Source organism: Saimiri boliviensis, chromosome 13 (assembly GCF_048565385.1).
Source record: "Saimiri boliviensis isolate mSaiBol1 chromosome 13, mSaiBol1.pri, whole genome shotgun sequence".
Taxonomy (NCBI): Eukaryota; Metazoa; Chordata; class Mammalia; order Primates; family Cebidae; genus Saimiri; species Saimiri boliviensis.
In genome coordinates this window covers 91,164,753-91,191,069 of record NC_133461.1, presented here as the reverse complement: position 1 = coordinate 91,191,069, position 26,317 = coordinate 91,164,753, and the positions used below count along the sequence as shown (strand labels likewise).

The 26,317-nt window shown below is 36.5% G+C and overlaps 1 long non-coding RNA gene across 1 annotated transcript in view; it reads left to right on the top strand.

Moving 5' to 3' along the window:
• The first annotated feature begins 763 nt into the window (after nt 1–763).
• Nucleotides 764–26,317, top strand: part of LOC141580846 (uncharacterized) — a 181,817-nt gene continuing 156,263 nt past the window's right edge. The window contains exons 1-2 of the long non-coding RNA XR_012513226.1: nt 764–1,132; nt 2,470–2,697. This is a non-coding gene — a long non-coding RNA (uncharacterized LOC141580846). The remainder of the gene's footprint in view (nt 1,133–2,469; nt 2,698–26,317) is intronic.

Sequence of the window (26,317 nt, the reverse complement as noted above, 5' to 3'; positions counted from 1 at the left end):
CTAACTTGAGAACCTACACTGAGAGCCATTCTCATTCTGAATGTATACACAGGTGATATAAATAAAATAAGCTGTTGGTGAAACAGAGTAGCTTTTAAAAAGGTATCTCTGAAGAAATCATTAAGTTTAGTTCAATACGTTTTATTATATATTATAAATATATCTGCATGTTATACATACAGCATACATAGAATTTCTAGTGAGAAATAGATAAAGCAATCATCAAAAATTCAACTTGCTTGATGTTTATACTACTTTACTTTCCCCGGTTTCACCTTTGTGTACATCCTTTTTAATCGGCATTCTGAGATTTTTATTCTAAGCAAGTAGAAATGACAGCCAAAAAGCCTTGATGTATACGAGGCTTCAGAAGGAATTTAAAAAGGTTATTGCCCTGTAGAACAGGAGGATTTGCACCTAAGTTGTACAGGACTGAGGATCTGGAAGTGCCGCAAAGCCTGAATGCACTGGATGGCCAGCAAGTGCAACTTAGTGAAGACTTAGTATTAACACCATTGAGTCAGATAAATTATTCTGAGGCTTTATCAAAAGCGAGAATCACTGTAAATAGGTTGCTGTTTTATCTCCCTCCCTCTCCTCTGCTAATCTTACTAGATAAGAAATTTGCAGTCTTATCTAAATGCAAGTCTGCTGGAAAAGAGTTGCCATCTATGCTATATATTACTATATATATATAGTTTCTAGTGCTCAGGTGCATATGAAGATTAATCAAAGTATCTTTCACTGCCAAAACTGAGGATCACAATTTTACCTGAAGTCTGTATTCAATGCAGCAGGGATACTTATGAACAATTTTTTTTTTTCACAGCTGAAAATAATTTTTCTGGGTTTTGTTTTTTTTCTTCTGAGACTAAAGAAGAGGAATGCCATTTTCTAGTCCCACTGCCATCTTGGGGTCTGTTCTTGTCTGCAAGGGATTTCCAAGGCACCCCCTGTTTCCAGCTTGAGCGAGGGAAGGAGGGCTCTGCTCTCCAGGCTCATAGTGAAACCAGAGCTGCCTCAATGGAAGCAGGACGGCAGAGGGTCACATCCTGAAGCTTCCATCCACCCTCAACAGAGTCACTGAACTTCAAGACAGTGCAGCCCAAAGTGACTGTTCGCTCTAAAGGAGGTACGCTTATGAAGGTGATTAATTGATCATTTCTCTGTCAAATGCAATGGTAAATGTAAAAGAGAATGGAGCAGTAATTCCAAAAGAAAAGTTAAACAGAAATTAACGTAGTGAAACAGCCGTCAAACTTACTAATTCAGAGAAAAAATAAATCAAAACATTATCTAGCATGAAAATTTTAAAAGCAAATTTAAACACCCACAAATGGAAATTGATGGACTCAAATAGGTAACTTTTCAATTTATTTTGCTAGGGACATATGCACATGAGCTAATAAAGAAATGCAAAATATTCTCCCAGAGAAAAAACATTCGAAGAATCACAAAGGAAGTACACATCACTGCCTATAAAGCACTAGCTTCAAAAAAGTAAATTGAATCTGACCAAGTATCTAGATGTAACTGCCGGGTTACAGGAAATACAAAGCACAGAGGCACGTGTTAAATGATAGCACAGAGATGAATGAGCAAAACCCAGGCTGTGGGGGACACTGGCCCAGCTTCTTCAGCTTGTAAATTTCAAGACGGGGGGAAAAAATGAAGGGAAAAGTATAAAACTACCTTAAAAGCCAAACCAAGCAATTTCAATATACTTAATAAAACTTATTTTAACAACCTGTTTTAAAAAAATGATTGGACATTCGAATATTGACTGAATATTTGATGCTAATAAGGAATGATCCTCAATGCTTTTAGCATGATAATTGTTTCCTTGGCTATGTTCTCTCTCTCTCTCTCTCTGTCTCTCTCTCTCATCCTCCCTTCCTCCCTCTTTGCTCTGACATTACATTTTTTATTTGTAGTATTTCCTTTTGGCTTTTTGAAAAATAAATTTGATCTTTGCCAGAACTGCCCATCTGTTCATGCACACTTTCCACCTCTTTATTTAATCTATTTTTCATTTTTAAAGCCCCTGTCTGACAGTTCCATTTGAGTCATCACAGGTCTGATTTTACAGACCCTCTCAATGATGGGCATAATTTTATTGCTGCTTAATGGTTTCTCAAAATATTTTCTGGTATGTCAGACACTGTGTATAAAATACTAGAAACTGAAGTCAAAACGCTCAGAAAAAGGCCCTCACCTTCTGTGAAGCTGCTGAGGGAGGGGAGGAAGAAGGGTGTGGTCATTGAACTAGGAGTGGGCCCCGTCATTGCTTTAATTAGATTCAGAGTCTGATTGGTTGCTGATGGTAGGTGGGTGGGATCAGAAACGCCTCTCTCCCAGGGCTTGCAATCTGATTGGCCAGGGATCTCTCCTCAGTTCCACTTTTCCCTCAGCCTTGGGCAAGTCCCGGATATAGGAGGCTCTCTTTCAGCTCTCACTTCCGTTTCCCAGTCTCTAGGCGCAGCACGGCCTGAGGGGGTTCTCCCCAGCTCTGCTCCACTCTCAGCCTTCCGAGGGCCCAAAGTGATTCAGAGGGGACCCTCTTGGTGTTCCAGCTCTTCCTCCAGCTGTGGCGACCTGTGACTCACGCCTGGGACAGTTTTCTCTCAGTTTTCCGGTATTACCTCCGACCCTCCGCACACGAGCACTTGATGAGGAACCCTGGGAAGGAGTTGACAGGTGAGCCTTATTTTTTTGGGCTGGGGCTTCTCGGGATTCTAAACTCTCAAGCTAGATCACGCTCAGCCTTTAACAAAGGCTTGTCCAAACTATTGGGGAAAACACGGTTTTTTTGTCCTTGATGTTGTGGTCCCTAAATATTTTTTCTAAGGCTGAGTTCCTAACCAGAGGTGCTTCTGTATTCTTCCAGCCCCACTCTTCCACCTCTCTCCAGCAGCATCTGGGTACAAAGCAGAAGTTTATGTAACACACGAGAGGGAAACAGGACATGGGGTTCTCCTGCTTTCCTCTAGCTGCCATCAGCTGATTTCTTTTTACCCCATCTACAGTGGTATTTTTTTCCTCCTCTTACCGCTCTGCCAAGCAGGAAAGCAAGCTTGGATCACTTCTCAAAAGAGTGCCCGACTGTCACTTACAGAATTCAAAATGGCAGTAAAAAAAAAAGAAAAATTTTTCAAAAGTTGCTTTTTGTTTTAAAATAAGACGGCAATTTTTCCTAAGGGGTCTCATAATGGGAACATTAGAGATTGTAATAACAAAATGACGATGTCCATAAAAACCGCCTCTCAACAGAAACAATGATGAATTTCTGACCGGGTGCAGTGGCTTACATCTGAAATCCCAGCACTTTGGGAGGCTGGGGAGGAGGGATCACCTGAGGTCAGGAGTTTGAGACCAGTCTGGCCAACATGGTGAAACCTCGTCTCTACTAAAACCACAAAAACTAGCCGGGTGTGGTATGGGGGTGAGGGCACCTGTAATGCCGGCTTCTCGTGAGGCTGAGGCAGGAGAATTGCTTGAACCTGGGAGGTAGAGGCTGCAATTAGCCGAGATAGTGCCATTGCACTCCAGCCTGGGCAACAGAGCAACTCTCCATCTCAAAAAAGGGAGGGTGGGGGGAAGATTAATTTCTTAGAACTTTTATGAGAGTACTTTTAATAGGGTGGATGACATTATACAGAAGTATAGGTCAGCAAAGATAATTTAACACAGGCTTTGGCAGTTAGCTCCACTTGTGCAAACCATTAGGGAAAACACAGTTTTTTGTCCTTTATGTTGTTGGCCCTAAATATTTTTTCTGAGGCTGAGTTCCTAACCAGAGGTGCTTCTGTATTCTTCCAGCCCACTCTTGCACCTCTCTCCAGGGCAGCATCTGGGTACAAAGCAGAAGTTTATGTAACACACGAGAGGGAAACAGGACATGTGGTTCTCCTGCTTTCCTCTAGCTGCCATCCCGATGTCTTGTTTCTTCTTGTCTTCCACTCCTAATGTGGGTCATTATTGTCTCTTGGGAATTATGGTGATTGCTTTCAAGCAGCTCAGCCCCTTTTCTCTTAATGCTTCTGTGACCCTATAACTCAGCAATACCATACCTCTAGCTCTGGCTGTCAGTGGTCTTCTCCTTTGACTCTGTTTTAGGGCCCGTAGCTCCATACTGCTATCATTATCTGGGTGAAACATTGACTCTTAATTCTTAGCCATTGTCTCCACCCCCTTCAAGGAGGCCATCACCTTTACTGCAGCTTTTCCCACCCTGAATCTGGGGAGCCCCATTTGGAAAAAAGAGGTTATCCCATGGCTTCTCTCTATGGGAGCTCCACTGGAAAACTTGAGTGATGCTGTAGGTTGAGGGCACCATGGAAGTTGTGAGGAAAGTGAGGCAAAATTGTCTTACATCCACCGATCTGCAAATACAGGACTTCTATTGTTTTTCTCACCTCCACCTCTCAATTCATCTATAGTAGGAGACAAGAAGTAAACCCTTTGAGTCATTTTTACGTGTAAGGTCTTTCCTGTAAAGCCTCTGCCACTACCTAGCAAGGGTTTTTCATAACAATCTTGGCCTTAATTCACATTCTGAATCTTCTGCATTCTGTGATTAACTTTTTAAAATCCTATACTCTAGTTCTGCAGGCTAGAGCCTAGTCATTCAATACCGAGTTTAAATTTTCTTATTCTGATAACAGTTGACAAACACTGCATTTTAATGGTGAAAGTCTAAAGTATTTCCTTTTACATTGGAAGTGAAACAGAGGTGGTCATTCCAGTCAATTTTGTTCAACATTATACTGGCAGTTCTACTCAGTAAAGTAAGAAAAAGAGAGGCACTAAAAGCATAAAGCTTAGAAAGAAAGGAATGAAGCTGTCTGTATATGTAGATTGTATTAATGTGTATGTAGAAAATCTACAGATGAACTATTAGAAGAGTTTCATGAAGAAGTTGGATATAAGGTTGATACACAAAAATTAACTGGATTTTTAAGTAACTAGAAACAAAAAATAAACTTTAAAGAGAGACCATTTAAAATAGTATGAGATATTTCAAATATCAATAAATAGAAAGATGTGCCATACATCTTTGCAAAAACTGTAAAACACTGAGGGAATTTGAAGAAGACTCAGAGGAAGAGTCATACTTATGCATTAGAAGTACAGTGTTTAATGATACTTGTTCTCCCCAAAATACATTTATTTTACTTCTAAACAAATTTCTAATAGAATTTTTATGAAAAATGACAAAAGGAATCTAAAATATATATGGAAAGGCAAATGGCAACAAAAACTAAGACGCACCTTAAAAAGAATAGAAAATGTCACAATTTGTTCTACTGCATTTAAAAACACAATAAAGTTACAGAAATCAATGTCAGATTGTAGGAAGGATAAACAATCAGACCAATTTAACAGTGATTAGAAACAGACACATGCATGTGTTAGCGATTTATTTATCATAAAGGTAGAAATGCACAGTAGTCGTTGGGTATGGGTGAACTTTTAAATAAATTATCCAAGGGATAAATGGATATTCATAAGCAGGAAATTTTGAAAATCAATTTCAAAGTTGATGGAGCTCCTGAAGACACTCTGATCACAGCCAGGTTGGGATCATAAGCTGTGAGTAACAATGAAAGAAAGATGAAAGCACATAGCAATATATTTATTTTTTAAAATAAGTTTATCAGGCAAATCCAGAAAAACTTGTCAAAGAAAACATATGCCAATCAAGAAATTAAACTTTATGAAGTACTTTTACCTGTTCTCTGTAAAGCACTACCCTAAATGCTAATAAATAGGAAACACTACACATGTGTGAGAATGTATTTCTGTATGTGTGTGCATACATAACCACAAAATAGAGGCCAAAATTTAATCATTCTGTTTTACTATGAAAGAAATATGCTTTGCTAGCATTTCTCAGAGGCAAATGGAGAGAATTAGAGCAAGAAATAAGATTTTTACTAGTCCTTTGAGGGAAACAGTTTAAGAGGGGCAAAAGCATAAAGACAGAAAAGAACAAAATGTACTTAGGGTTGAATAAAAGACCGGCTCTAGTACAGTAGAGTACATAATTAATCTAGGAAACTGGAGAGAGATCGGGATGGTAAGTTAGGAACATGCATGAAAGAAATTTAATGTCAGCTAAGTGGTTGTAATTTCTTCCTATGGAAGGCCATTGAAGTGTTATAGTAGAACATTACAAAATTCTTTTTGTCTTTTTAATACTTTGACACACTTTTTTCTTTTATGATTACTAAAAGTCATACCTTTAATTATAATTATTTGTGTGTAAATAACTGTCTTCTTCATCTTGATTGTAAGCTCTCTGTAAACAGCAATGGTCTTCTTAGTCTTACATGCTGTAGAACCTAATACAATATCTGTTTGGTTTATTGCATAACAATAAGGCTGGTAATTATTTAAATAGTTAGCAAAGGATCTGAAAACAAGTAAACCAGTAAAGGAAGTTGCTACTTAATTTTTTGTGAATTTGAACTAAAGTTGTAGTCACTTCAATAAAAATTGTGCTGGATGAAAATATTGTGAACATACAGTCAGTCAGATGTTGCACATATGCATTAAGAGATGACCCCAAAATAGACAGCTTAGAGTGAATTGTGGTACCATTACACTCTGATTTTTTTTTCTTTTCTGAAAGATCAGTTGCATTGGTAGTGGCATATCTTAGGAATATCAATAATTGAAAGAATGATACTTCTAGTGTTTTAAGCAGTTCTAGGCACCTAGGTTGTATAATAAACAGGTAATGATTGAATGCATGATCAAATGGTAATTTTATTTTTTCAATATTATCTTCCTTTTATTAGCTGATAAAAATTTTAAACTAGGCATGTCATAACCTATATTATGCAAACCAATGTTCTGTTAATAAATATAAACATTTATTTTCTCTTATATAAAGCGTAAATACTTCCTTCTTAAGGAATTGAATTCACTAATGTCAGCATATATCAAATGGTATTTTATGCTAAATACATTTATGTTAAATACATTGATAGACATAAGGCTTAAGGGATTTATGTTTATTTCACATATATATCATGTATTATAAAACACATGTTTATTTCACATGCATACCATATGTTGTATTATAACACATATGCATGTGAAATAATTCAACATAAACCCCTTAAGCGGTTGTATCCAAGAAAAACAAAATTGATATATAACATGTGTTTCCTATGTAGTATATCTGCCCAATGATGAATCAATTTTCAGTTTGAATTCATACAGCCAGAAACAGCCAGTCAAAATATTAGGGGGACAAAATGGCATTATTAGGCTTGCAAGGATTTAAAAACATACTATTCACTTATTCTTCTGGAAAAGAAATTTTAAAATTTAATGTGTATCACTATCAATGATATTGAAAGTATGAAATATATTGAAAGTAGGGAATATAAAGTAGGAAATAGTTTAAGAACTAAATCACACTAAAAACTACAATTTAAATAGTAACATTATCAATAATAGCTTATTGAACTGAATGCAAGTGTCAAGAATAATCGAAAGAGAAAGAATGTGAATGTAAATAATAAACTGAATCTTAAAACAGATTATTTAAATAAAAACTGAGAAATTGAGGAGGAATGAAAAAGGGAAAGATTGCTAAGTTTCCCATTTATCACAGGAGAATTTTTTTTTTTTTTTTTTTAGCTTTAATGTTGAAATCAAGATGAAGGTCAAGGCCTATAATCCCAAAACTTTGGGAGGCCAAGGTGGGAGGATTACTTGAGGTCAGGAGTTCAAGACCAGACTGGGCAATATGACTGGGTAATCATCTCTATTTAAAAAAAAAAAGAAAGAAATAGCCAGGGCTGGGAGTGTGGGTACATGCCTGTAGTTTCAGCTACTCAGGGTGGCTGAGGTGGGAGGTTTGTTTGAGCCTGTGAGGTCGAGGCTGCCATGATCGCATGAGCCATGATCGCACCACTGCACTTCAGCCTGGGTGACAGAGCAATACTGTCTCAAGAAAAAAAAGCAGAACAGCAAAGTCTAGAAAAATAATATGATATTTTTCTAAGTATATCTAGCTTCTCTTTTTACTTCCAGCATCTTGCTATATTTAGAAATATTTTAGAAATATTTAGAAATATTTAGAAATATTTAGAAATATTTAGAAATATTTTTTGTTCTTTTTCTAGATTATTGAGTCAAAGGCTTATTTAATTTGATGTTATTTATTCTTATAAATAATTTAAAACATTTAGAGCCAGGAAATAATCTTTGGCTTCATAGTTTGATAGGCATTGCCATACGCCTCAGTCTTTCTCTTTGAAATTCTTTTTTTTCTTTTTTTTTTTAATTTATTTATTTTACTTTAGGTGCATACTATATCTGGCATTTCTCCCCATGTTATCCCTCCCCACCCTCCCCTCCCTCCCCACCCAAAACCACACTAAGATATCATCTCACGCCAGTTGGAATGGTGATCATTAAAAAATCTGGAAACAACAGATGCTGGACCAAATTAGGGAAGGACTATTCAATTCCCACTTACGAGTGGAGGGAGGGAGGGAGGAAGTTTGTTTCTGAACTCTTAATTCTATTCTGTTGATCTATAAATTTACCTTTTGTGAGTATAACCACATTTTGATGGATTTTTAAAATTAATATAGCTTTATAGAAAATTTTGAAGCCTACAAGTATAGCCCATCAGCTTTGTTCTTTATGAAGATTGGACTCCTTTGAATTTTCATATGAATTTTAAGATGAGCTTATCAATCTCTGCAAAAGCTGAAATTTTGGCAGACATTGCATTGCATCTCTGTACCAATTTAGAAAAAGTATTGACTTCTTAATAATATTAAATCTTCCAGTCCATAAATATATAAAATGTCTTTTGTTTATTTAAATATACTTTAAGTTCTTTCAATGAAACTTTGGAGTTTTAGTGTATGAATCTTGCAATCCTTTTATTCACTTATTTTTAATAACTTTTTGATGGTTTTATATAAGGATTTTTTTCTTAATTTATTTTATAATGCTTGTTTCATGTGTATGGAAATATAATTAATTTTTACATATTGATCTTGTTATGCCTGAGCAAGTTAGAAGGAAAACACCACACTCTGAGTTCCAGTTGAGAGTCCTTTATTGCTGGCAACCAAGAGATGGCTAACGCTCAAAATTCTCTCCACCCTAAGAAGAGGCTTGATTCCTTTTTATATCTTGCTTACAGAAAGGAGGTGGCAAAGTCGAATTTTACAGAAGCAGAACAAGCAAGTTAGATAAGGAAGCTGGTAATCAGGGGCCAGGAAGTTCCCAGGATTGTTGGCTACCAATAGGGGTAGTAGGGAGGACTTCCCATACAATCAGTCACCGAGGGAGGTAGGGTATTCACAATAGCAGGTAGACTCACCAAGCAGGATGTAGTTACAAGGGTTACAAGGTACTGGGTACAGCGTGACCCAGCTGTGCACCTGAAGGAGAAATGGCGGGGAGGGAGAGGCTAAGATGGAGACTGTTAGGCTTATATCTAAGATGGAGTCTGTTAGGCTATCACAATCTTATATCCAGGGACCTGGCTGACTTCTTTTATTAATTCTGGTTTGTTTGTTTGTTTTCCTGTTTCTTTAAAATTTTCTTTTCACAAATTTATTTCATCTTTGAATAGAGATAGTTTTATTTCTTTCTTTTCAATAATGGTGACTTTTATTTATTTATTTTGCTTAATTGTCCTAGCTACAGCTTTCAATACAATGTTAAATATATGTGGTGAGAAAGGACATTTTTGTTTTATTCCTCACCTAAAGTAGAAAATAGTGTCTTGCAACTAAAAATAGTTATGATGTTAGCTGTGAGTTTTTCACAGATGCCCTTATCAAATTTCAGAATCTGATAGGGTTATCAGAATTCAGAATTTAAGAATTCTTAATCAAATTAAAGAATCTGGTTTAGATAACTAAACCCTTACCAGATTTAATAATTTTCTATTCTGAATGGAGTGTTTTGAAGGGTTCATTGAGTGTTTTGGAAGGGCATATTTTATCAAGTAATTTTTCGCTGTCTATTAAGGTGATGGTGTGAGGATTTTTCCTTTACTTCGCTAATAAGCTGTATTCCAATAATTGATTTTCATATATTCAACTAATCTGTGATTCTTGAAATGAATCTGTTTGGTCATAGAATATAATACTTTTTATTCATTGCTGGATATGTTTGCTAGTATTTTATTGAGGATTTTTGCCTCTATAAGTGATTTCTTTCTTTTTTTTTAACTTAAGTTCTAGGGTGCATGTGCAGAATGTGCAGGTCCATCACCCCGTCATCTGCACTAGATATATATCCTAAATACTATCCCTCCCCAATCTCCTCACCCCCCAGTAGGCTCCAGTATGTGATGTGCCCCTGTCATGTCCATGTATTCTCGCTGTTAAACTCTCACTTATGAGTGAGAACATGCAGTCTTTGGTTTTCTGTTCTTTCGTTAGTTTGTTGAGAATGATGGTTACCAGCTTCATCCCTGTCCCTGCAAAGGACATGAACTCATCCTTTTTTATGGCTGCACAGTATTCCATGGTGTATATGTGCCACATTTTCTTTATCCAGTCTATCATTGATGGGCATGTAGGTTGGTTCCAAGTCTGTGCTATTGTTAACAGTGCCACAATAAACATATGTGTGCATGTGTCTTTATAATAGAATGATTAATAATTCTTTGGGTATATACCCAGTAATGGTATTGCTGGGTCAAATGCTATTTTTAGTTCTAGATCCTTGAGGAATTGCCACAAAGTCTTCCACAATGGTTGGATAATTTACACTCCCACCAGCAATGTAAAAGTGTTCCTGTTTCTCCATATCCTCTCCAGTATCTGTTTTCTCTTGACTGTTTAATGATTGCCATTCTAACTGGCATGAAATGGTATCTCATTGTCGTTTTGATTTGCATTTCTCTAATGACCAGGGATGATGAGCTTTTTTTTCATATGTTTCTTGGCTGCATAAATGTCTCTTTTTTGAGAAGTGTCTGTTCATATCATTTGCCCACTCTTTGATGGGGTTGTTTTTTTCTTGTACATTTGTTTAAGTTCTTTGTAGATTCTGAATATTAGCCCTCTGTCAGATGGGTAGTTAGCAAAAATTTTCTCCCATTCTGTAGGTTGCCTGTTCACTCTGATGATCATTTCTTTTACTGTGCTGCTCTTTAGTTTAATTAGATCCCATTTGTCTATGTTGGCTTCTGCTGCCATTGCTTTTGGTGTTTTAAGTCATGAAGTCCTTGCCCATACCTATGTCCTGTATGGTATTGCCTAGGTTTTCTTCTATGATTTTTATGGTTTTAGATCTTACATTAAAATCTTTAACCCATCTTGAGTTAATTTTTGTGTAAGTTGTAAGGAATGGATCCAGATTCAGCTTTCTACATATGGCTAGCCAGTTTTCCCAGTGCCATTTATTAAATAAATAATCCTTTCCCCATTGCTTGTTTTTGTCAGCTTTGTCAAAGATCAGATGGTTGTAGATGTGTGGCATTACTTCTGAGGCCTCTGTTTTGTTCGATTTGTCTATATCTCTGTTTTGGTACCATTATCATATTGTTTTGATTACTATAGCCTTGTAGTATAGTTTGCAGCCAGGTAGTGTGATGCCTCCAGCTTTGTGTGGTTTTTGTTTGTTTGTTTGTTTGTTTTGCTTAGGATTGTCTTGGCTATGTAGGCTCTTTTTTGTTTCCATATGTAACATTTTTTTTTTTCCAATTCTGTGACGAAAGTCAATGGTAGCTTGATACGGATAGTGTTGAATCTATAAATTACTTTGGGCAGTATGGCCATTTTCATGATACTGATTTTCCCTAACCATGAACGTGGAATGTTTTTCCATCTGTTTGTATCCTTGCTTATTTCCTTGAGCAGTGGTTTGTAGTTATTTTTGAAGAGGTCCTTCACATCCCTTGTTAGTTGTATTCCTAGTTAGTTTATTTTCTTCATAGCAATTGTGAATGGTAGTCCACTCATGATTTGGCTCTCTGTTTGTTTGTTATTGGTGTACAGGAATCCTTGTGATTTCTGCACATTGATTTTGTATCGTAAACTTAGCTGAAGTTATCAGTTTAAGGAGATTTTGAGCTGAAATGATGAGATCTTCTAAATATACAGTCATGTCATCTGCAAATAGTGACAGTTTGAATTCCTCTTTTCCAAATTGAATACCTTTTATTTTTTTTTCTTGGTAGATTGCCCAGGCCAGAACTTCCAGTACAGTGTTGAATAGGAGTGGTGAGAGAAGGCATCCTTGTTTTGTGCCAGTTTTCAAAGGGAATGCTTCCAGTTTTTGCCCATTCAGTGTGATACTGGCTATGAGTTTGTCATAAGTAGCTCCTATTATTTTGAGATACATTCCATCAGTACCTAGTTTATTGAGCATTTTTAGTATAAAGGGATGTTGAATTTTGATGAAGGCCTTCTCTGCATCTATTGAGATAATCATGTGGTTTCTGTCTTTGATTCTGTTTATGTGATAGATAACATTTATTGATTTGCATATGTTGAACCAGCCTTGCATCCCAAGGATGAAGACAACTTGGTCGTGATGGATAAGCATTTTGATGTGCTGTTGGATTTGGTTTGCCGGGATTTTATTGAGGATATTCACATCAATGTTCATCAGGAATATTGGCCTGAAATTTTTTTTTTTAGTTGTGTGTCTGTCAGGTTTTGTTATCAGCATGATTTGGGTCTGATAAGTTAGAGAGGATTTCATCTTTTTCTATTGTTTGGAATTACTTTAGAAGAAATGGTACCAGTTCTTTTTTGTACCTCTGGTAGAATTCGGCTGTGAAACTATCTGGTCTTGTACCTTTTTTGGTTGGTAGCCTATTAATTGCTGCCTTAATTTCAAATTTTTTGATTTGGTCTCTTTAGGGATTCTACTTCTTCCGGGTTTAGTCTTGGGAGGGTGTATGTGTCAGGAATTTATCCATTTCTTCTAGATTTTTTGATTTATTTGCATAGAGGTGTTTATAGTATTCTCTAATGGCAGTTTGTATTTCTGTGGGGTTGGTGGTGATATCCCCTTTGTCATATTTTATTGCATCTCTTTGATTCTTCTCTCTTTCCTTCTTTATTAGTTTGGCTAATGGTCTGTTTTGTTGATCCTTTCAAAAAACGAGCTCCTGGATTTACTGATTTTTTTGAAGGGTTTTGCTGTGTCTCTGTTGTCTTCAATGCTGTTTGATCTTTGTCATTTCTTGTCTTTTGCTAGCTTTTCAATTTGTTTGTTCTTGCTCCTCTAGCTTTTTAATTGTGACATTAGCATGTCAATTTTAGATCTTCTCTGCTTTTCCTTGAGGGCATTTCATGCTATAAATTTTCCTCTACACACTTCCTTAAAAGTGTCCCAGAGTACTCACTGTTTTCATTAGTTTCAAAGAACATCTTTATTTCTGCCTTCATTTCGTTATTTATCCAGTAGTCATTCAGAAACCAGTTGTTCAATTTCCATGTGTTGTGTGATTTTGAGTGAGTTTCTTAATCCTGGATTTTAATTTGATTTCACTGTGGTCTGAGAGACTATTTGTTATTATTTCTGTTCTTTTACATTTGCCGAGGAGTGTTTTACTTCCAATTATGTGGTCAATTTTACAATAAGTGCAATGTGGTGCTGAGAAGAATTTATATTCTGTTGATTTGGGGTGGAGAGTTCTGTAGATGTCTATTAGATTTGCTTGGTCTGATGAAGTCCTGGATATCCTTGTTAATTTTCTGCCTTGTTGAAATACTGACAGTGGGGTGTTAAAGTCTCCCATTATTATCATGTGGAAGTCTAAGTCTCTTTGTAGGTCTCTAAGAATTTGCTTTATCAATTTTGGTGCTCCTGTATTGGGTGCATACATATTTAGGAGAGTTAGCTCTTCTTATTACATTGATTCCTATACCATTATTTATAGGGATTGTCTCTTTTGATCTTTTTTGTTTTAAAGTCTGTTTTTATTGGAGACTAAAATTATAGCCCCTGCTTTCTTTTTTGCTTCCCATTTCCTTGATAAATATTCCTCCAATCCTTTATTTTCAGCCTGTGTGTATCTTTGCAAATGAGATGGGCCTCCTGAATACAGCACACCAATGGGTCTTGACTTCTTATCCAGTTTGCCAGTCTGTGTCTTTTAATTGAGGCATTTAGCCCATTTACATTTAAGGTTAATATTATTTTGTGTGAATTTGATCCTGCTTTTATGATACCAGCTGGTTATTTTACCCATTACTTGATGCAGTTTCTTCATAGCATCGGTGGTCTTTACAGTTTCATATGTTTTTGCAGTGACTAGTACTGCTTGTTCCTTTCCAAGTTTAGTGCTTCCTTCAGGAGCTCTTGTAAGGCAGGCCTGGTGATAACAAAATCTTTCAGCAATTGCTTGTCCATAAAGGATTTTATTTCTCCCTCACTTATGAAACTTAGTTTGGCTGTATGTGAAATTCTGGTTTGAAAATTCTTTTCTTCAAGAATGTTGAATATTGGCCCCCACTATCTTCTGGCTTGTAGGGTTTCTGCAGAGAGATCCACTGTTAGTCTGATGGGCTTCCTTTTGTGGATAACCTGACCTTTCTCTCTGGCCGCCCTTAGCATTTTTCCCTTCATTTCAACCCTGGCAAATCTGAAGATTATGTGACTTGAGGTTGCTCTTCTTGAGGAGTATCTTTGTGATGTTCTCTGTATTTCCTTAATTTGAATGTTAGCCTGTTTTGCTAGGTTGGGGAAGTTCTCCTGCATAATATCCTGAAGAGTGTTTTCCAACTTGACTTCACTTTCCCTATCACTTTCAGGTACACCAATCAAACGTAGATCTAGCCTTTTCACGTAATCCCATATTTCTTGGAGGCTTTATTCATTTCTTTTCACTCTTTTTTCTCTAATCTTGTCTTCTTGCTTTATTTCATTGAGTTGATCTTCAATCTCTGATATCCTTTCTTCAACTTGATCAATCTGGTTATTGTAACTTGTTTGTGTTTCATGAAATTCTCATGCTGTGTTTTTCAGCTCCGCAAGGTCGTTTATGTTCTCTAAACTGGTTATTCTATTTAGCATTTTGTCTATACTTTTTTCAAGGTTCTTAGCTTCCTTGCACTGGGTTAGAACATGCTTCTTTAGCTCAAAGAAGTTTGTTATTACCTACCCTCTGAAGCCTCCTTCTGTCAATTTGTCAATGTCATTCTCCATCCAGTTTTTTTCTCTTGCTGGCAAGGAGTTGTGATCCCTTGGAAGAGAGGAGGCGTCCTGGTTTTTGGAATTTTCAGCCTTTTTGTATTGGTTTCGTTCCATCTTCATGGATTTATCTACCTTTGGTCTTTAAAGTTGGTGACCTTTGGATGGGGATCTCTGAGTGGACCACCTTTTTGCTGATGTTGAAACTATTTTTTTCTGTTAATAGTTTTCTAACATTCAGGGCCCTCTGCTGCAGGTCTGCTGGAGCTTGTTGGTGATTCACTCCAGACTTTGCTTGCCTGGGAATTACTAGAGGGGGCTGCAGAACTGCAAAGTTTGCTACCTGTTTGTTCCTCTAGTAGCTTCGTCCCAGAAGGGTACTTGCCAGATACCAACCATAATTCTCTGTAGGAGGTGTATATCGGCCCTACTGGGAGGTGTCTCCCAGTCAGGATACACAGGGGTCATGGAGCCACTTGAGGAGGCAGTCTGTCTTTTATCAGAGCTTGAACACTGTGCTGTGAGAGGCATTGCTCTTTTCAGGGCTGCTAGGCAGACACGTTTAAGTCTGCTGAAGCTGTTCCCACAACCACCCCTTTTCCCTGGTGCTCTGTCCCAAGAAGGTGGGGGCTTTATTTTTAAGTCCCTGATGGGCTGCTGCATTTTTTCAGAGATGCCCTGCCCAGCAGGGAGAGAATCTAGTGATGCAGTCTACCTACAGAGGCCTTGCTGAGCTGTTGTGGACTCTGACCAATTTGAACTTCCCAGCAGCTTTGTTTACACTTTGATGTTAAAACAGCCTCCTTGAGCCTCAGCAATAGTGAATGCCCCTCCCCACAGGGAGCTCTAATGTCCCGGTTGACCTCAGACTGCTGTGCTAGCTGTGAGAATTTTAATCCAGTGTATCTTAGCTTGCTGGTCTTTTGTGGGGGCAGGACTTCCCAAGCCAGATAACTTGGCTCCCTGGCTTCAGCCCCCTTTCCTGGGGAGCGAATGGTTCTGTCTCCCTGGTGTTCCATGTACCACTAGGATATAAAAGTAAAACAAAAACTGCTGTGGCTAGCTTGGTGTCTTCCCAAATGGCCACCTAGTTTTGTGCTGGAAACCCAGAGCCCTGGATTATAGGCATTGGATGGAACCTCCTGGTCCATGGGTTGTGAAGACCATAGGCCTTCACGAAGTACAATGTGTGGACCAGAGTGCAGGGGACAGTCCCTAATGGCTTCCCTTGGCTAGGAGAGGGAGCTCCCTGGTTCCTTGGGCTTCCCAGGTGAGGTGATGCCGCACCCTGCTTCAATTTGCCCTCCTTTGGCTGTACCCACTGTCCAGCCAGTCCCAATGAGATGAACCAGATACCTGAGTTGGAAATGCGGAGATCACTCACCTTCTGTGTTGATCTAACTGGGAGCTGCACACCAAAGCTGTTCCTATTTGGCCATCCTGCCAGCAATCCCCCAAAATCCTATTCCTGTGATTTCTTTGCCTGCTTTTGGTATGAGGGAAATACTTGCCTCCTGAAATAAGTAGTAAAGTGTTGGAAAATTTTGTGACAAAGTGTTGTTAATACTTCCTCAAACATTTGTTAGAATTCTACACTGAAGCCATCAGGATGTGAGCTTTTCTTTAGCAGAAGTTTTTTTGACTACTATTTCATTTTGTTTTTGGTTTATTACATTTTTAAATTTCTTTTTCAGTCAGTTTCAGCAATTTGAGGCTTGCCAGAAATTATTCCATTTTATCGAGATTATCTAACTTTTGGCATGCAATTATTAATAGTATTTTCCTCTAACCTCTCTATTTCTGTAAGGTCAGTAGTGATATCCCCTCTCATTTCTGATATTAACATTTAAGGTATTTAAGTTCTCTCTCTCTCTCTGTCTCTCTCTCTCTGTCTCTCTCTCTCTGTCTCTCTCTCTCTGTGTGTGTGTTTGTGTGTGTGTGTGGGGGGGGGTCAATCTAGATAAAGTTTTTATTTTTGTTACACTTTTTAAAGAACCAACTTTTGATTTTGTTGATTTTCTCCATTGCCCTTTGTTCTCCATTTCTTTTTTCTCTAATTTTTATTTTTTCATTCTTTCTTTTTGCTTTGGGTTTAGTTTGCTTTTATTGTTGTGGTTTCTTAAGGGAAAAGTTAGGTAACTGAATTGAGGTTTTTAAAAAAAAAATGCAGGCATTGATGCCTATAAATTTCTCTGGAAGCATTGTTTTCCTGGATTCCATTACATTTGGAATGTTCTGTTTTTGTTTTTGTTACTTTCAAATGATTTTTTTAACGTATCTGTGGTATTTTTCTTTGATCCACTAGTTATGTAGACTTGTAGTTTTAAATTTTCATATATTTATGAATTTCCCAAATTTTCTTCTGTTACTAATTTCTAGTTCTATTGTATTCAGACAACATATTTTGTATAATTTTAATTATTTTAAATTCACTGAGACTTGCTTTATCGCTTGATATATTCTGTCCTGTAAAATATTTCATGTGCTTTTGAAAAGAATATATATTCTGTTGTTTGGGGGTGGGATTTTATCAATATCATTATCTCTAGTTAATTTATAGTGTTAAGTCTTCTTTTTCATTGTTGATCTTCTGCCTCGTTGTTCTTTCCATTATCTAAAGTGGGTTATTAAAAGGTTATCAGTAATTATTGTTTAATTGTCTATTTTGACCACGAGTCCTGTTAGTTTGTACTCGTATCTTAGGGTTCTGTTTTAGGGGGCATATGCATTTATCATTTTTAGTACTGTTCTGGTGAATTGACCATTTTGTCATGATAAAATATCCTTTATTGCCTCAAGGAACAAATTTTGTCCAACAGTCTATTTTTTTCTGTTGGACAATCTAGAAAATCTGTTTTCAATCTAGCCACTCAAGCTCCTTTTTTGTTTGTTTTTTGAAAATAAAATGTCACATCATTTAATTTTCAACCTATTTGAATCTAAAGTGTAACTCTTATAGACAGTAGATGGGGAGTTCATGTTTTTTACCTATTCTTCTGATCTGTGTCTTTTGATTGGAGTATTTAGTTTATTTATACTTAATGTAATTTATGATAAAGTAGGATTTCCATCTGTTATTTTGCTCTTCTCTATGACATATTTCTTATTTTATCATCTATTCATCAAGAACTTACTGTTTTGTGTTAAATAAATAAATGATTTTAATAAACCTTTGTAATTCTTTTATTTCTTTTCTTTTCTTTCTTTTCTTTTTTTTTTTTTTTTTGAGACGGAGTTTTGCTGTTGTTACCCAGGCTGCAGTGCAATAGCACGATCTCGGCTCACTGCAACCTCCGCCTTCTGAGTTCAAGCAATTCTCCTGCCTCAGCCTCCCGAGTAGCTGGGACTACAGGCAAGCACCACCATGCCCAGCTAATTTTTGTATTTTTAGTAGAGACGGGGTTTCAGCTTGTTGATCAGGATGGTCTCGATCTCTTGACCTCGTGATCCACCCGCCTCCCAAAGTGCTGGGATTAGAGACGTGAGCCACCACGCCCGGCCCTTCTTTTATTTCTTTTATAAGAGGTTTTGAGTTTTTTTAATGCTTGCTCTGGGAATTACAATTAATATCTTAATTTAAAACAATCTAGCTCAGATTGCAACTTTAATAATGCATGAAAACTGCTTTTATGTAGCTCAGTTCTCTCCCCCCTTTTTAGTTATTATTGTCAAACAAATTACATCTTTATATACTTTAAGCTCATCAACACAATTTTGTAGTTATTGTTTGATGCAATTGTCAGTTATATAGGAGAAAAAAAGAATTAAAAAACAAAATATATTTATACTGACTTATATTTACCTATGTAATCATGTTTAACAGTGCTCTTTATTTATTTGTGTGAATTTGAGTTACTGTCTAATGTCTTTCCTTTAAACCTAAATGACTCCCTTTATATTTCTTGTGGTACAGTTCTAATGGAGACAAACGGTCTAAGTTTTCATTTATTTGGGAATCTTAATTTTTCCATCTCTGAAGGTTAGTTTTGCTGTATATAGAACTGTCAGTTAACAGTAATTTTCTTTCATTATATTTCCCAATTATTTCCCAATGTTTATTTGAGTATATTTTGCCAAATCTTTTTAGCCTCTATAGTTTCTGATGAATGGTCAGTTATAAATCTCGTTGAGGATCTCTTTTACATCACAAGTCACTTATCTCTTGCTGATTTTATGTCTTTGTCTTTTGACAGCATGACTTATTGTCTTCTTGTAGATATCTCTGAGTTTATCCTGCTTAGATTTTACTGAGCTTCATGAATATATAGATGAAGACTATTCATTGAATTTAGGGAGTTTGGGGCCATTAATTCTTCAAATGTTGTTTTTTGTCTTTTTCTTTCTATTCTCCCTTTTTAAAACTCCATTATGTATATTTTGGTATGCTTGACGGTGACCCACAGTTCTCTAAGGTTCTGTTTTTCTTTATTCTTTATTTCTTATTTTGTCTCAGATTAGATAATTTTAATTGAAGATCAAGTTAGCTGAATGTTTCTTCTGCCTGCTCAGATCTGCTACTGAGCCCTGTATGAGCTTGCTAGGACACCATCCCAAAGTACTATAAACTGGTTAGCTTAGACAACAAATATTTATTCTCTAATAGTTCTGGAGACTAGGAGTCTAAAATCAAGACCTTGATGGAGTGGTTAGTTCTTTGTGAGGGCTGTTAGAGTCTGTTTTATGCTTCTCTTTTCTGGTGGTTTGTCAACAATCTTTGGTGTTCCTTAGCTTATGGACACATCACCCTGATACCTGCTTTTATGTTCCTGTTTGATTGTCTATGTGTGTGTCTGTCTCTTCGTTTCCACTTTTTATAAAAACTTTAGTCCTATTGGATAAAGGCTTACCCTAATAACCTTGTTTAACTTGACTACCTTTGTAAAGACCTTGTCTCCAAACAAAGTCTAAGATATCAGGGTTAAAGACTATAACATATGACTTTGGTGGCAGGCATAGTTTAATCCCTAATAAGACCTTTTAGTGATTTTTTAAAATTTCAGTTTTTATACTTTTCAACTCCATAATTTCTGTTTGGTTTTTTAAAATTTCAGTTTTTATACTTTTCAACTACATAATTTCTATTTGGTTTTTATTAATATATAAAATTTATGTCTCTTTATTGCTATTCTCTACTTGGTAGAGACATGTAGAACATGATTTTCATATTTTTAGGTATGGTTAACATATTAGGGTTCTCTAGAGGGACAAAACTAATGGAACAGACATACATAAAGGGAAGTCTATTAAATATTAATTCACTTGATCACAGAGTCCCGCAGTAGGCCATCTGCAGACTGAGGAGCAAGGAGAGCCAGTCTGAATTTCAAAGCTGAAGAACTTGGAGTCTGATGTTTGAGGGCAGGAAGCATCCAGCATGAGAGAAAGATGTAGGCTATGAAGCTAGACTAGTCTCTCTTTTCACGTTTTTCTGCCTGCTTATATTCTAGCCACACTGGCAGCTAATTAGATTGCACCCACCTAGATTAAGGGTGGGTCTGCCTTTCCCAGCCCACTGACTTAAATGTGAATCTCCCTTGACAACGCCCTCACACATACACCCAGGATCAATACTTTGTATCCTTCAATCCAATCAAGTTGACAGTATTAACCATCACTGTTAAGTTTAGTTCTCTGAATATGTATAGCTGGTAAGGTCTTTATCTAGTAAATTCAATGTCTTTGGTTGCTTAGAAACAAAGTGCATATTGACTACTATTTTCCTTCTGTGTATGAGCCATAGTTTCCTGTTTCCTTGTATGCCTCATAATTTTTGTAGAGAACTGGACATTTAAAGTAAAATAACGTGTCAACAACAAAAATCAGATTCCTACTTCTCTTCACCATATTTTGTTGTTGTCATTGCTACTGTTTATTTGCTTGGTGACTTTCCTGGAATAAATCTGTAAAGTCTCCATTTTTCGCATACAGTAACTGAAATCTCTGGTTATTTAGCTTGGGATTTAGCTAATGATCATACAAAGATTTGCTTAAGTGCTCTGAACTGGTAAATCTTCCTCCAGACTTTGCTGTGGCCCTCAGAATTAGAGTTAATGAGAGAGAGAGAGAGAGAGAGAGAGAGAGAGAGAGAGAGAGTGTGTGTGTGTGTGTGTGTGTGTGTGTGTGTGTGTTGGAGCATGCCTTCATTGCTTCTCTAGGCAGCTTATAACTCTACTTAGCCTCCTTTCTGTCTGTGTAGAGCTTCATGGGCAAGCGGAGCCTCAAAATCAATCTTACTATGTTTTCCGAAACATGAAGGTAGCCCCTGATAATGTGTGTGGCTTCCTATATTCTTAACAATATGTCAGAGCTTCTCAAAAGTCCCTGTGAAAAGCTCATTCCTGAGTTTTCTTTTTGGTTAGTCTCTTGTTAACTGCAATTGGTATCACTGCCTCAGGCCGCTATAATATTAAATAAATGATTGCCACTATTTCTAACAAATGCTCTGAAGATAGAGCTGTTCACACAGAGTGAGCTCTGAATCTGATCAAATAAGAGTTTGAGCCTTTCCAGAAAAGTGTCACAGGGAAAATTACAACAAATTTTTGCAGATAGGTATTTTGGGGAGTTCCAAACCTGTTCTATCCCAGTCAGTGACTAGTAAGCTACTGGTTTTACAGCCACCATGTTTTCAAGGGTGATAGTTTCCCCAGCCTCAGAGCTGAGAAGAGAGGAATGGGATCAGGCCAGGTCAAAATACTATGCTCTTACTGCTATTCAACTTCATTTCTTGTATAAATGCTCTAAGATTAGTTACAAAGTTTTCATTAATTTCCAGAGTTCTCAGAAGGTTGATTTTCATGTTTGTGGCTGTTCTCTATACTTTATTTCTTTAATTATTTTTAGTTTTAATTGATATATATGTATTTAGGTGGTACAATGTCATCTTTTGATACATGTATATATCAAGTAATATTCAAATCTGGGTAATTAGCATATTAATCCATAACATTTGTCATTTCTTTGTGGTGGGAAAATTCAAAATTCTCTCTTCTAGCTATTTTGAAATATATAATACCTTATTCACTTTAGTCATCTCACCATGTGATAGAATACCAGAATTTATACTTCCTTTATAATTGTGACTTTGCACCCATTGACAGACCTCCCTCATCCTCTCCTCCTCCTCATCTCCCCCAATCTCTGTTAGGCACTTTTCTATTCACTGCTTCTATGAGATGAATTTTTTAAGATTCTACATGAGTGAGAACATGCAATATTTGTTTTCCTGTATCTGGCTTATTTCACTTAACATAATGTCCTTCAGATACACCAATGGATGGATAACGTAATTTTATTCTTTTTTATGGCTGGATAGTATTCCACTGTACATATATGCCACTTTTTTTAATCCATTTATTCATTACTGGACATTTAGCTTGAGTCTCTATCTTGGCTATCATGAATACTGCTGCCATAAACATGCAAGTGCAGATATATCTATAACATAAAGATTTCCCTTCTTTATATACTGTGAAATTATAAAATTTTCCTTTTAATTTCTGCATTAACCCATTGGTTATTTAGGAATTTTGTTGTACTGCACTCTCTCTCTCCCTTTAGATGTTTGGATATACACCTGGTAGTGGAATTGCTGGATAATATGGTAGTTCTATTTTTAGTTATTTGAGGAACTTTCATACTATTTTCCATAATGGCTGTACTAATTTACATTTCTGCCAACACTAGTTATCTTTTGCTTTTTTGATAATAACCATTCTAGCTAAAGTGAAATGATATCTCATTGTGTTTTTTATTTTAACTTCCTTGATAATTAGTGATGTTGCATATTTTTTTCCTATGCCTGTTGGCCATTTTTATGTATTCTCTTAAGAAATATATATTAATATCTTTTGCCTTTTTAATCAGATATTTTTATTGCATTATTTGAGTCTCTTATATATTCTGGCTATTAACCCCTTATCAGTTGAATAGTTTGCAAATATTTTTCCCCATTCTTTTTTTTTTTTTTTTTTTTGAGACGGAATTTTCCTCTTGTCACCCAGGCTAGAGTGCAATGGCATGATCTTAGCTCACTGTAACTTCCGCCTCCCGGGTTCAAGCAGTTTCCTGCCTCAGCCTCCCAAGTAACTGGGATTACAGGTACATGCCACCATGCCTAGCTAATTTTTGTATTTTTAGTAGAGATAGGGTTTCACCATGTTGGCCAGGCTGGTCTTAAACTCCTGACCTCAGGTGATCCACCCACTTCAGCCTCCGAAAGTGCTGGGATTACAGGCATGAGCCACCATGCCAGGACCTCCCCATTCTTTAAATTGTCTCTTCACTGTTAATTATTTCCTTTGCTATGCAGGAGTTTTTTCATTTGATGTAATCCCACTTGTCAATCTTTGCTTTTGTTATCTTTACCTTTGAGGTCTAGTCCAAAAATACGTTGCCCAGTCCAATGTCATGAAGCATTTCCCTTATTTTTCTTCTAGTAGTTTCATAGTCTTGGATCTTACAGTAGGCTGTTTGAGATCATTCTACCTTTTTGATATAGGCATTTATTTCTACATAATCCTCTCTTAGAAATGATTTTGCTTTATTTCATAGGTTTAGTATGTTGAACTTCCATTTTCATTTCTTTTTTTATTATTTATTTAAAATTTTTTATTTCCGTAGGTTATTGGTGCACAAGTGGAGGTTGGTTACATGAGTAAGTCCTCTAGTGGTGATTTGTGAGATTCTGGTGCACTCATCACCCAAGCAGTATACACTGCACCTTATTTGTAGTCTTTTATTCCTCCTCCCCTTCCCACTCTTTACCCCAAGTCCCCCAAGTCCACTGTGTCACTCCTATGCTTTTGCATCCCATTGCTTAGCTCCCACTTGTAAGTGAGAACATATGATGTTTGGTTTTCCATTCCTGAGTTATTTTCACTTAGAATAATAGTCTCCAATCTCATCCAGGTTGCTGTGAATGCCATTAATTCATTCCTTTGTATGGCTGAGTAGTATTGTGTATATATAACACAGAGTCTTTATTCACTTGTTGACTGATGAACATTTGGATTGGTTCCACATTTTTGAAATTGTGAATTGTGCTGCTGTAAATGTGTGTGCAAGTATCTTTTTCATATAATAACTTCTTTCCCTCTGGGTGGATACCCAGTAGTGGGATTGCTAGATCAAATGTGAAATGATAAAATTTTTGTTTTAATTTCTGCATTAACCCATTGGTTATTTAGAAGCATTGTTGTACTGCACTCTTTCTCTCCCTTTAGATGTCCTACTATTTGTTTTATATATTTGAGTGCTTCATTGTTGGATGCATATATATTTATAATTATTGCATTCTCATGCTGAATAAATATCTTCATCATTAATGACCCTTTTTATCTCTTTTACAGTTTTTGACTTAAAATCCATTTTTGCAGATATAAGTACTGCTCAGTTTTTGCTTTCATTTGCATGGGCTGTCTTTTGCCATTTCTTCACTTTCAGATTGTATGTGTTCTTATGGGTGAAATGAGTCTCTTGTAGATAGCATTTAGTTAGATCTTGTTTCTTTTTTCAGTCCATTCAGCCATTCTGTATATTTTAATTTGATAATTTAATCCATGTACATTCAAGTTTGTTATTCCCGCCATTTGGCTAATCATTTTCTGACTGTTTGGTGAATTCTTTGTTCCTTTCTTTCTCTCTCATTGTTTACCTTTGTGGTTTGATGATTTTTCCATGGTACTAAGTTTTGACTCCTTTCCCTTTCTTTTTTGTGTGTCTGCTGTAGTTTATTTATTGTGGTAACCATGGGGCTGACATTAAAAAATCTTGTTGTTATTATAGCCAGGTGCAATGGCTCTGCTTGTAATGCCAGCACTTTGGAAAGCTGAGGTGAGTGGATCACCTCAGGTCAGGTGCTCAAGACCAGCCTGGGCAACACGGTATAACCCCATCTCTACTAAAAATACAAAAGGTAGCCAGGCATAGTGGCATGCCCCAGGAGTCCAGCGACTCGGGAGGCTGAGGCAGGAGAATTGTTTGAATCCAGGAGGCAGAGGTTGCAGTGAGCCAAGATTGCTCTACTGCACTCCAACCTGGGTGACAGAGCAAGACTCTATTTAAAAAAAAAAAAAAACCTTATAGTTATAATAGACTATTTTAATATTTTAGGCCAGTAACAACTTAATGGTGCTCATGTAAAGATATTCTGGACTGTTTTCCTTCCTTTGCCCCACAATTAACATTTTTTTGCCTTAATTTACATCTTTATATATTATGTATTCCTTAACTATTTAATTATAGCTGTTGTTATTGTTAACAGTTTTACTTTTAAGTTTCATACTAGAGATTTGAAAGTTATAAGTTGCACCATTATAGTACAGGAACATCCTGAGTTTCGTTATGAATTTTTCTGTACCAGCAAGTTTTATACTTTCATGTTTTAGCATGATAGTGATTATATTTTCACTTGCAACTGTAGTGCCCTTTATATAGTTCTTGGAAGACCAGTCTAGTCGTGATGCATTTAGTCAGATTTTTCTTGTATAAGAAGTACTTTATTATTCTTTCCTGTCTGAAGATTACTTTGCTAAGCATAGCATTCTTTGCTGGAATATTTTTTCTTTGAGCACTTTGAATATGTCATCCTATTCTCTCTGGGCCTGCAAGGTTTCTACTGAGAAATCTGCTAGTAGTCTAATGGGAGTTTCCTTATGTATGACCTGATTTTTTTTCTTGCTGCTGTTACAGTTATTTGCCTCTGACTGTTGACAGTTTGCTTATAGTGTGCCTCAGGGAGGACCTTTTAGGCTTGAATCTGTATGAAGACCTTTGAGTTTCATGGATATAATACATAATAAGTATCTAACCAATGCTAATTTCTTTTCCAGGTGGCATTAAATTATTGAATGCCTCTGTTACTTTCAGGCTCTATCATAAAGCAAACGTGCTTTATTTTTTCCTTCATCATATAAAGATATTAACTTGAAAATGTATTATGGGTATTATACCAGGCCTCAAGTCAGGTATCTGGCCTTCAGATAGTTTTGTAACTTTGTGAAATTGCAGAAAACTCTTCAAGTCTCAGTTCTCTAGTCTCAAAAATGGAAGAGATACTCAAGAGGATTTAAAACTGCTTTTAAGCTGGGGATCTTTGGCTTGGTTCTCTTGGTTGTATATCACAGAAAACCACATTAGTCAAGCCTAAACAAACAAAAATATATTTTATTGAAAA